At 39.6% G+C, this 12743-nt stretch overlaps 1 protein-coding gene across 1 annotated transcript in view; it reads left to right on the forward strand.

The window, feature by feature from the left end:
* CPQ (carboxypeptidase Q) overlaps nucleotides 1–12743 on the forward strand; it is a 147246-nt gene that overhangs the window by 94447 nt on the left and 40056 nt on the right. The window lies entirely within an intron of this gene.

Below are 12743 nucleotides of genomic sequence, written 5' to 3' on the forward strand. Positions count from 1 at the left end.
TGCTGGAGCCTTTGCTGATGCCCTCTGCTCTGGGCAGCTGTTGTGTTCTGCTCTTCTCTTTGTCCCAGTGCTCTGCAGGAACACAAGGCTGGGAGAGGGCTGCTGGGTCTCCACAGCTGTAGGTAACCAAGGAGCCTTTCACAAAACTGGCCTCCATAGTAGATTGGTTAATTGAGATTTAATGTCTTATCCATTAAAATCTGACCCAAAAAAAGAAAAAAAAAACCAGCAAAACAAAAATATGTGAAGATTGTGTGAGAAACAAATTAATGACTTTTATTTACAATCAATTGCATTGATTGTGTTTTGAATAAACATTGTGTTTTGCACTGTGGAGACTTTGATATTTTTTTGGAGCCTGATAAATTTAGTCTCATACTAGTCCACAAAATATATTTGAAATGAAGGTAAGACAACTCAGTTGACTCTATGCATATGTAGAAATTTTTATTGTGTCCAGGGAGTCTTAAAGCCATGGTACATTTTGTATCCATAAAACTGTGTCAGCATTAACCAGAGTATAACTGATCTTACAGCTGTGGTGATATGATCCTCAAGCTGAAATGAGCATTCTAAAATATGATTTCTAGAATACTAATTTATGTTGTGTAATAAGAAATAAAGCCAGTACTTCTGCCATGGTCCTTTGGGTTAATGAAAGCAAAATACTATTGCACTATTGAAGCAGGGTTTTCAGTGATGGTCTAATAGCATTTCCTCATGACACTTGGACATGACTTATGGACAAGACACAAATTATGCCTGTTAATTTGGATTCTGAAAATTTCATGTAATACTTGAATAATATTATAGTTTAAATGCAATTGCATACTTTCAATATAGCCTCCTCCCAAAACCACTTAATAGCTATTGGCTTAGGACCAAATACATGAAATTAATTGAAAATTCATTAAAATTATGGTTTAAGATGGTAAGATTTTATTTTAAGCAATACAGTTTGTTCTCTTGTCTCAAGTAAATTTTTAATAGTTCTTGCTTTTACTTCTAAGTAAATCAGTTACTTAATGTATTGGCCTTTATACTTCCTCATATTTCCTGAATCTTCAGTGTTAGCTTTTTTTTTTTTTTTAATTGAGATGGCAGTTTCTGTGCCACGTTGGTATATATTTTTTCTTTTAGTTTTGTTTTGCCTTTGGGTTTTCTAGCTTTTCAGACACCATAATAGTTACACGCTCCCTACAAGGACATGTACCAGTCCAGCGCAATCTGAAGTAGTTTTACATAGTCTTCAAGACTTCAAACATTTGGTAGCATTTTTTTTCCATTTCCATTTTGGCTTCACATGAATGTTGTTTCTTTCTGAGGGAAAGGCAACTACATGAAAGTCAGACTGAACTGAAACTGTTTTGCATTATATTAGCAGAGAGTGGAATGAAAGTATTTTATTGATGTAAAATCCCATGTATACATTTCAGAAGAGTAGTACCTTAAAAGCATAGGCTGATTGTGATCTGCTGTAGTTCTTCAACACTGTTGAAAGTTATAACCATTCAGGTAGCTCTGGAAAATAGCACACCAAACAAGTGGAAAGTTGCAGTCTGTCTGAATACTTTGCTTCTAGTAGCTGTCATATATCTCTGCTCCTCTTCCACAGTGGGATGATGGGAAGGGGGTGCCTGCTGGTGGTGCCATTCCCTCTCATTCATCTTCAAGGAGGAAGCACAGGCAGCAAATTCAGAGTAAATTTCAATTTCTAGATGGCTATGTTTCAACAAGGTGAATCATGCTATGTTTTCTGTGCAGCTGCAGTTTCACTCTCCAAACATCCCCTTCAGCAACGTATAGTTAAACTTCAGTACCAGCTTGTGCACCTGTTGGTACCCATGCTGGCTATAGACATCTCCTGACCAGAGTAAAAAGAAGCATTTTCCCTAGTGCATCCATATCAAGTTCTCTGTGTCAACCAAACTCTCATGGCTGCTTGCTTTGCTGATAGCTAATCTCAGAAAAATTCACTAAGTAATCGTCATACTGATATTGGTGTTCAAAGGGGTCTTTTCTCAACATTAATAATGAAGTGTAATGAAGCACAAAGGAAAGGAAAGCATTAATTAAATTCTTGAAGCTTACATATGCCAGTGACAGGCAAGATCTGTGGCAAGCTGCTTCATGGCTGATGTGCTTAAAAAAGGAAGAACTGGAAATGTTTCCACAGAAATTGTTTGTGTAAGGAAACATGAACATTTCAGCTGGTTATTACTCCTTATTCCTTTTAGTGGGAGTAAAGATGTTTTTAGAGTCACTGAGACAGTTTGTGAACTGGTCAGAACTGGTAAACTCCCTTTCCTTCAGGGAAACCAAGGCTGTTGTGATTAGCTGGGGATTTCTGTTGCTTAAGAAATTCTCCTCCTTCTACACTTGCAGGCAGAGTGTCCGTGGCAGTAAACTTGTGCAACATGCAGTTTGTCTTCTGTGATGTCTGGCAGCAGCTGCCCTGCCCAGTCCTCTGCAGGCTCTAATCTTTTGATCTATTTTAACTAATTTTGATGGAGGCACAAAAATATTTAGAAAAGGAAGTTTTGATATACTCTTCAAATGGGTGACTGAGGAGAAATGGGCAAGTGCATTTATGTCCCACCTGAGGAGAGGCTGGAAGAAGGCACTTTTATTCTTTTCTTAAAGATGGCAAACACCTGGTTACCAGAACACGTGTAGCGTTGTGATAATCGCCAGTCTCTTTCCTTTTAATCTGTCTACAAACTCTGTGTGATAGATTGCAAATATCTCCATGGCAGTATTGAGAGCATTATTTGGGGTAATTAAGAGATGATGGGAAGACACTGGAGGTGTTTTAGAAAGGAAAGGCTAACAGGTTCCCATCATTAAGCTGAGGGAATCCATGGGGTGTTGGATGAGCTGTAATGTAGTGTGATGAGGGCTTTTGGAAGCTGTAGGAGAGACAGCACTCAAGCAAATTGCAGTTTTCTAGTTTTACAGAACAACAGCTGTGCTGCTAATTACAGCCTAGAAATCTCAAACCCAACTTGTTTTCAGGTTCCATTTATAATTCTAAACTTTTGTTAGTTTGTTAGTTTAAATGCAAGGAAGAGCATCTCTGGAGCAGGCCAATGTCATTTGCCTCAGCATTTTCATGTTCGTCCAGTTAGCACTCTGGTGTTGTTTGAAACACAGCTTCTCATGTCCCTCTCTCACACAAGGTGAGATAAAAGGTGAGATGAAAGACTAAATAAGCAGCTAACATAGAACATCACCATAAAATCACACAAAATGTATTTTGCTGCCATATTTTGTCTTTGGTTGGGCAGTTTGCAGGACTTGATCCTGCTTTGGGTGTTGGTTGTCAGTTTCTGTGGAGGAGATATTTGTCCTCCTTTCCCAACATTTCAAGCCTGCAGATCTTCTTGCCCAGGAGTCCTATTTGTGTAGAGGGTATTTGAGCAAGAAGCAGCTAGTATGTATCCAGTGGTTTCAGAGCTTTTGTCAGTGCTCCCTCTTTGCTCCTAATCCAGCTGTGCTCCCACACTGCTTGGCTGAGGGGCATTTCCCATGTGAGGCTGCAGGTGTTCTACCCTCCTCCAGCCCTGACAAAGCCACCTCACACTCTAGTGCTGGAAATGATCACCTTTCATCCCTAAAGGGAGCTTGAAGGAACTGAATAATGACAATAATAGAGAAAGATCTTTAGAAGCTTGTTGTATGGCAGTATCAGGTTTCCAAACATTGTATTTTAAGTCTCCTAACAGCAGTAGGGAGCCTACTGGTGTTAGAAATCCAGTTGATTTTGGTAGATGAATTTCAGTGCTTTCTTCTAAAAAACTTCAGAAATTATAATTGTTATGTCTTTTTTTTTAATTAAAACATCTGGAATAATTTTTTTTCCTGTTGAAAATACAATAGAAACTGATGGGGAATGTTACTTGACACTACAGTCTAGTTTATTTTCAGAGTCCCATCTCTGCTAGTACAGGAGGAATCAAACAGTCAGCAGTTTCTTTGTTCACATCCCAGGTTTCTTTCAGCAGCATTTACGCACAGGTTCTATTTCCTTCTTCAAGAAATGTGTTTTCTACCTTTTCCTGGCTGTGTTTGGGTCTCTCTTGCTTCATTGCTAGCCAACTGTTGGTGCCCTGCCAAGTCCAGAGGTGCACACCTGTCCACGAGCTACTGCTCAATCTGGGGACATCTTCAGAAGTCAGTGGCTGAGCTGTGAATTTGTCAAATGAAAAACTTTTCCTCTTTCTCTTCAATTGCTTGAACTGCAGCCAGTGTAAGGAGTTGCCAGTGAATGCTGTCTGAACCCCTGCTTCCACCGAAGCAGTCGGTGCAGAATCCAGGAAAGGCTACACTCCAAAGACCACCACCATGGTGGGCTCTGATGCAGGGTGAACAGTTCCCTGCTCGTGCTCTTGTGTTGTGCACTCAGCCCATGTTCAGTCCTGTCTGCAGGCTGCCTCAGACCAGGAATCTCTGCTTGGACTGTGCCTCAAAGTGCTTCTGAGAGTCCTGTTCTTCCATATCAGAAAACACTTGCTGTGGGGAGCTGCCAGAGCCAGTGAATGCCAGCAGTCAAGTAGATGAATAGGGAACATTCTCCTCTTTCACAGCCAGGGTAGGATGGTGATGGAGCTAGATAGCTGCTAGAGTAGCTTGATGAAGGAAGAATGATTGTTGACAAAATCTAATCCCGGTCATCACACCTTTTACAAAGCTTTCCTGCATTCCTAGACGATGATGAAACATGAAAAAGGGAGAAATGTATGGTGATAGACGATAGGTGCCATTTCTCTTCTCTGTCTATTTGCCAGCATTAAGCTTACTGGGGCTTCATAAATTAGCTTTCCTGTAGATGTAGACATGGATCTGGCATGACCAAATTACTGCTTTATAGCAAAAAGGCAGAAAACCATAGAAATGTTTTTAAAACAATGCATGTAAGAATTTTAAGGTACTAACTGAGTTATTATTACTCATAAGGAGTTGATTAGACAGTTTTCCCCCTTAAAACTTATTTAAAATTGAAATTGTAACTCTCATCTGAATTATAGCCATGACTAATGCAACTGGAAAACCATTAGACAGATTTTTGTACAGTTCACTGTAGTCTTTGTATGCAGCTACACTTCTCCAGTCCAAATTCACTGGCTAATATATGAGGACTAATGATATGTTTTATTAAAAACATGATCACCAGAGTAATTCCTTTCTGCTAGTTTAATTGAAGTAAAATAAATGCAATTTTAACGTGCTTGCAAAATATTTTGTTAAACATTTTTCTGAATTTCTTGTAGTGGTGTAATTGTTTGCTGTCTAGGAGATATGTTGTGAAACATAATTAAATGACTACTTTTACAATTTCTGTTTTTTTTCTTTAATCAGATATGTCTGATATTGACTTCTTGTTCTTACATTCTTTTCACTTTCCCAAGGCTGAGTGTTTTATTCTGACCTTCACGTTTTCAATTCTATTAAATCTACTTGCTATGAAATATCTGCATATGCTGTTACACTACAAATGCATTTATTCCTTCATTTTAACATTTGGTTGAATGCGTATTTGGCAAGTACTTAAATCTTCAATTTTCATACTTTGTTGACACAGCAGAAGGGGCAACTGCAGACATAAAAGGTTGCTAATCTGGTGGTAAATTTAGACATACAGCCCTCCATAGCAATTTTGCTCTCTATCTTGTGGACTGCTGCTTCTCTGCAAGCTTCAATTTACCCAGAAAATTCAAGAAAAAAAATCTGAGCTTTGATTATCTATAAAAATCTTAAAAACCTGACAGTGCTAGCTGTTGTGTGTTATTAGTTTTGTTTTTCAAGTCTCTAACATGGTTGACACGGTGAAGTGCTGAAATCTTTCCCAAATGAAGTAAGGGGCATCTTGTCCTTACTGTTATTTTTTTTTAAGGTATAAATTTTCAGTATGGAGACAGAAGTGTGCCTGCTTCATTTTCTGACTCATCAGCTCTGAGAATAGCCTAACAGATTTGTTTTTCTAATCCAAAGAGTGGGGCAGCAGAGGCAGAATACAGACCCACCTCTCATTAAGATCAAACCATATCTGATATTTGTAATCCCAGAGAGTGTGGGAGTGGGCCCTACATTGCATTTTCTGCTCCACAATTTGATGAGATCACAAATACCCTTAAGGAAGAATGTGTTCCTGAAGAGGAATAAAGTGTTTTAAACATGGACACTGTCTTATTCATTTGTGGGGCTCAGAGAACACATTCACAGGACCAGAGCAAGGCATGAGGTGGAGTTCCCTGCTGACTCTGCACTTCCCTCTTTTTTTTTGGTGCACATGATTTGTAATGGCTTCATGACACTACATGAAACAGTTCTTAGTTTAAAACCCCATGTGCAGATGAGCACATTTGGCAGTACTTCCCATCTGAAGTGCCCCTCAGCTGTGCTGCCAGGTGGCAGGAAGGTGTCCACAGAGAAACCCTCTCTCTGGCACTGTTGCTGCCTGACTTGCAGCCCAAAAGCACCAGGCTCTGGGCTTGGCTTCCCTCCTCTCTCCCTCGCCTCCCCAGTCAAAGGGCTTAATCCATGTTATTTTTAGTTACTAGACTTGCAAATCATTCACAGATTTCCCCTCCAGTCTTGTATACCCAGTTCCTTCCTTGACATTTCCTCTTGGATATTGCATTGCTTTATAAAAATAAATCTATCTAGAACCTCTCACATTTTCCTTCTCCACTCTTGTGTAAATCTGCTCTTCTGTCATAAGATCATCAGCCTCCCCAGACACAGAAAAAGAAAATTGCTTGTGTAATCTCAGTGTCTTGCTGCACTGCTGTTAAGGCTGCCAGCGCTCTGCAAATCCAGTCTTTCCCTAGGCTGGGTCACCTTGGGCACTGCCTTGCCCCTGTGCCCTCTTTGAAGGGCCTGTCCAAACAGCTGCTCACAGTCTGTGCCAGTGGCAGTCGTGTCCTCTCAACCCCCAAAACATGTTTCTGAGCAAGCTGACAGCCCCAGGCGAGACTGAGCTGCAGTATGCACCTTGGCTCATCACTCCACTTTGATTTCCCCAGCCCCAGACCTGACCATTTTCTGTCTTCCTGCAAAGCTTCATCTCTTCTGCTCCAGACCTCATCCCTCCTTACTCCAGACTTTCGACATTCAGAGGTTTACTTGCTTCCCAGTGCTATTTTTTGCAGTGCTTTGTCCTCAGTGCCACAAAAAGAAGCTATCAACAGACAAAAATCAAGGAGATTGCACTGCATTACATTGGTTTAAGAAGAAAGGAAAGACAGTTTCCAAAGCTAAAAGCTGTTTCCTATGTCTAATTTGAGCCTCACTGAATTAGAAATATATTATAATCAAAGTTTAAGTAGCACTAAAAGGTTTTTTTTCAGCTGTTCTTTGCCTTGTTTTTAGAAGCTTTTAACTTTGAAGCTCTGCGAAGAAGAACTTGATTGGTGATAGGGTGAACATGACCTGGCAATGTGCACTTATAGCCCAGAAAGCCAAATATGTCCTGGGCTGCATCCAAAACAACATGGCCAGCAGGATGAGAGAGGGGATTCTGCCTCTCTGGTCTGCCCTTGTGAGACCCCACCTGTGCTGCAGCCAGCTCTGAGGAGCCCAGGATAAGAAGGATGTGGACCTGCTGGGGTGAGTGCAGAGGAGGGCCATGAAGATGATTGCAAGAGCAGAGCACCTCTCCCATGAGGAAAGGCTGAGGGAATTGCAGTTGTTCAGCCTGGAGAAGAGAAGGCTTAGGGATGACCTCATTGTGGCCTTCCAGTACCTGAAGGAAGCACACAAGAAAGATGAGGAGAGTCTCTTTAGAAGAGCATGCAGTGACAGGGAAAGGGGCTATGGCTTCAAACTTAGAGAGGAGGTTTAGATTAGATGTTTGGAAGGAATCCAAATTCCTTGGGTGAGTTGGTGAGGCACTGGCACTGGTTGCACAGAGAGTTTGCAAATGCCCCTTCTCTGAAAAGTTTAAGGCCAGGCTGGATGGAGTTCTGAGCAAACTGACCTAGTGAAATATCCCTGCCCATGACAGGGATGTTGGAACTAGATGATCTGTAAGGTGCCAACCCAAACCATTCTATGAGTCTATGATTTTCTCGGTGAAATCATTATTTGTCACTCAATTAAAAAGCTAATTTCTTCTTAAATAAATGAGTACACAGGCACTTTTCTGCACCAATAGTGAGATCAATTGTTTGAACCACAGAGCACTGTGTTTCTAACAAGAGTGAAAGCCAAAGTCCTTCTGGTTTAGAATATAGACTTCTTCTAAGTCTTCAGAGGAAAAGTCTGGACATCGTCAATTAACTGTGTTATTACTATAATCCTATTGATTACAGCTCATTTCTGCATGTATGTTCTTTGAAATTAGGCAGGGAAACAGGTTGCTAGCAGTAAGAGCTTTTTCTCATCCTTGCCCATACCACAGGATACATAAATCAGGTATTAGCAGATTGTACCACTGTTTTTGATGATGAATTCTTATCTTCTTTAGAAAAATGTGGAGTACTGGTTTTATTTTTATTTTATGTGGTGGCAGAAATGGAAATTCTAGGTATTTTATGAGAAGTGTATGCATGATAGAAATATCCCATCTGATGACACCCAGTAAATCCCCTATGTCTAATCAGCTCCAAACTTGAAAAAGGTAGGGAGTATAATAAGAATTTAAGGAATCTCAGCAACATCATTATGTATCTTGATTTTTTTGGTATAAATAGTTATAAATATTTTTGTATAAGTATCTTTTAAAGAAATTCCAAGCTACAGGGTAACAATGCAGAAAAGGCCATAGCTTATGTATGTTCAGCACAGCAGAGGACAGTACTTAAGGATCTGTATATACCTCCCTAGTAGCTCCTAAAGCAAGTACATTAGTGACTTAGGGAGTAAGAGAACATAGAGAATAGTTTGGGTTGAAAAACATCATTAAAGGTCATTTAGTCCAAGCCCCTTGTAATGAGCAGGAATTGCTTCAACTTGATGAGGTTGCTCAGAGCCGTGTTGCATCTGACCTTGAATTTCTCCAGGGATGGGGCATCTACAATCTCTCTGGGCAACCTGTGTCAGTGTTTCATGTCCCTCATTGTAAAAAGCAACCTTCCTTAGATCTAATCTGGATCTACCCTCCTTTAGTTTAAAAACATTGTTCCCTGTCCTTATTGCCACAGGCCCTGCTAAGAAGTCTGTCCCCATTTCTTGTTGATTCCTTTCAGTTACTGGAAGGCTCCTCTAAGGGCTCCCTGGACCCTTCTCTCCTCTCAGCCTTTCCTCATAGGAGAGAAGTTCCATCCATCTGATCCTCTTTGTGGCCCTCCCCTGGAGTCACTTAAACATGTCCATGTCTTCCCTGTGCTGAGGAGTTCAGGGCTGGATGCAGTACTCCAGGTGAGGTCTCACCAGGGGAACTAGAGGGGCAGAATCACCTCCCTCTACTGGCAGTGCAATTTGTTCTCCTTTATGCTCAGATCAAGGCTTTTCTAGGCCATTTATGCAGGGTGTTAGGAATGCATTTCTTCCTTGTTTTGCTTTGCTTGTGTGTACAGCTTTTGATTTCCCTATTAAATTGTCTTTATCTCAACACACAAGTTTTTTAGCTTTTATCCTGATTTTCTCCCTTGTCCCATTGGTGTGGGAGTGAGCAAGCAGCTGTGAGGGGCTTGGCTGCCAGCTGAGGTCAAACCTTGACGCCTGTTAATCTACTCACATCCATTTGCAGTTTGCTTGTATGCCTCATATAAGCTGAACAGCTGATGGATTTGCTTGTGTGTGATCCCAGTGCCTTGATTTGCAGGGAAATCCCTTTTTACAAAGGTGGAATGCTTTTTATAGTTTTGTAAGCTGGTCAATCTTAAAATGATATTGAAGAAGCCTGTTAGCCATCTACACACTATCTTCTTAGAAAATATTTTATCTTTGTGATCTTCCCCATCAGTAAGGATTTATGGTTATAAAGTGGGAAAATAATTACTGAAGGAAATTTTGCGTTTATAGTGATGATCTCTATTTTGATTTTAAAAAGATGATTCAAGTTCTCCTTCCTGACTTGTAGGCTATATTGAGAATGAAGTGGGTTTATTTTTTTGCTTTACAGGCAATGTGACAGGCCATTATGATTTGTCTCCACATGTACAAAACATTATATTTCAGTTTTGCTATGTGGGAATGTCTCAGTTCTGTCAAGCATGAGCAAGACATGTAGGACATAAAATTCAAGTCTTGCTGCTGTTATCTATGAATGTGGGCAATCTATGATGATTTAAAAGAAACAGAAAATAGAGTCAATAAGCCTGGCACATTGGTATGGCAGAAGTGTTTGTGGTTCCCAAGGAGGAGGAAAGGAGAGCAGCCACTGCAGCACAGAGGGAGTGTAATAGAGCAGGTGTCCTGCTGTGCTTGCTACAGATGTATCCTTAGTCACAGATCGACCATATCGATGTTTTTATTTCATTCTTTAACATGTGATTCCACATGCCCACAGTATCTTTTATGCTTGAGATAAACCATAAGAATATAGAGGCTGATCAGCAAAACTCATCATTGTGGTAAGCTATGATTTTATTTCAGTTAAGGGCAAGGTAGGAGGGAGAAAAAAAAGATAATACATTTTTCTAAAACATTGGAGGTTGGAAATTCATCTGTAGGTTTTTTTCTTCTGATAGCCTCTTTAGTTTTAATACTATGTAATAAGTCATTTGTTCAGATAACGAGAAAAGAGGCACAATTTTATTTGTGCAACAGTTTTCCTTAATTTTAAAATTGCCTACCCACCCCTCTATATGTTGCACCCATCATAAAACAGTTTCCTAGCCCAATTGTTATTTTATTCTGTCTTCTCAATATATATTTGGGCTGAGATCTGAAAGACTTTTGATTTTGTGAAGATTATACCTTACTTAGGAACCAGTAGTTTTTAAGAAGCAAACCAAAGTAGTTGAACTTACTTTGAAAAACTTTTGTAACTTGAATACAATCCTCCTTTTTTTCTTTTCTAATAAAAACATGCATTGAGAATATTCTCAGCAATTTTACTTCTGGATACTGGATTTGTTTGCTGTTCTTTGGTCAGATCAGCTCTGTTTTTAATAACAGGTAGATAAATAGTTATTGCTTTCAGATTAAGATAATGAGGAAATTAAATTTTCCTCTGTAGACTTTGTTTGTATTTAAAATAACTGCCTCCATATCTTATGTATTTTTATTTTTTTCAAGTTGCCCATTTAATTTCAGTAGAACACACAAATGAATTTGCTGACAGGAATCCATGAGATATGAAGAGCTGATACACCACACCCCAGATTGGAAAGACCAAAGCTCAGCAAGGCTTTTTTATTTCCCCAGCTTCAATGGGAAGATATAATGATGGGCGGGGAGGGGACCATAAGAATCTCAAATGTCTTCTTCACAAGTGAGCTGAGATCATCTCCAGCTCCTGGAGAGCAGGAGCTGAGGTTACAGCCCATCTGAGCCAGCCATGAGGACGCCCTGAGCACTGGCCCAAGTCCCCCTTAGGGCAGCAGTAGCAGGCTAAAATAGCTTGATTTTTGTCTGGGAGGAGCCAGGAGATGCTGCTTCCCTGTCTTAAGCATTTCCTACCAAAGTTAGGCTCACAGGCTTGGCATGGTGGGCTGGAGATTGGACTTCACTTTGCATTTTGTGATATGACCAATAAACCTCCTTTTTCCACTTAAACTGCAGGGCTGCTGGAACCATACTACAACACTGGCCTCTATGTCTCATACCAGCACTTCTTCTTTTTTACAGACACCTCTTCTAACCAAGCTGCTGACATACTTTGAGTTATTTTGGGCTTCAATCTTTCTGACTTCCAAATGAGAGCTATTTTATTATCTCAATTTTACCTCATAAGCCATCTGACTAATTTGAAAAGCAAAGGAGGCTAATCCTTTACTGTTGTGATTTAGGAGAGCAGGGAATCTACTGGGAGGTGTGCAGAAGGTTGTTTTTAAAGTAATGAAGTTTGACAACCTTTCTGTTTACAGTCAACAGATCAACATTCAGAAAATACACCTTTAAAATTGTTTGTGCTTCTTTATGAGATATTGGAAAATCCAAGCTCTTTTGTTCAGATTTGGGATATTTTTTCTATATTCTGCCTTCAGTTTGGATGATTGCTAGTTTTGAGAAGAAATGTGCAGATCATATTCATTGTGTCCAAAGAAAATTAATGAAGGTCAAGTCTATTGGCAGTCTTCATCTATTTCAGTTAGGAAATGAAATAAGTTTTGACAGTGATACTGATATTATTTCTCTTCAGCACAAAGGTGTGTGTGGTACTTTATCACTTGTGATAATCTCCTCATGTTTTTTCTTTATTTTTTTCTCTAACATAATTAGCATTCCACTGCACAGAGAATAGTTTTTTTCTTTATCTGTTTGCTCTTCCATGCTCTGAAGTTTCTCTCAATGTATTAATTTATGAATAGAAACAACCAAATAAATAGAGGGAAGCAACTTCTATCTGATCAGTTCTGCCACGGCAAAAATGGCTTCAAAATTTATCTGAGAACTTATCTTTCTGATTGAGCTACCATAGCAAAATAGAAAATGGCTGCATGTTTGCCTTGTTTCAGAAAGTCATGCATACATTTAGCAGCTGACTCTTTCAGATTCCAAATTACAGATTGCTGCTTTTCATTTCTCTGATAAAAAGCAAAATGATATTACATAGCCCCTCAGTTCTTGAAATGGATAAATATTTCTCATAAAAATCCAGCAGCTCATTTTCAATTAATAGTGATAAATTAACC

Source organism: Passer montanus, unplaced genomic scaffold (genome assembly GCF_014805655.1).
Source record: "Passer montanus isolate IOZ18808 unplaced genomic scaffold, ASM1480565v1 scaffold19, whole genome shotgun sequence".
Classification (NCBI taxonomy): domain Eukaryota; kingdom Metazoa; phylum Chordata; class Aves; order Passeriformes; family Passeridae; genus Passer; species Passer montanus.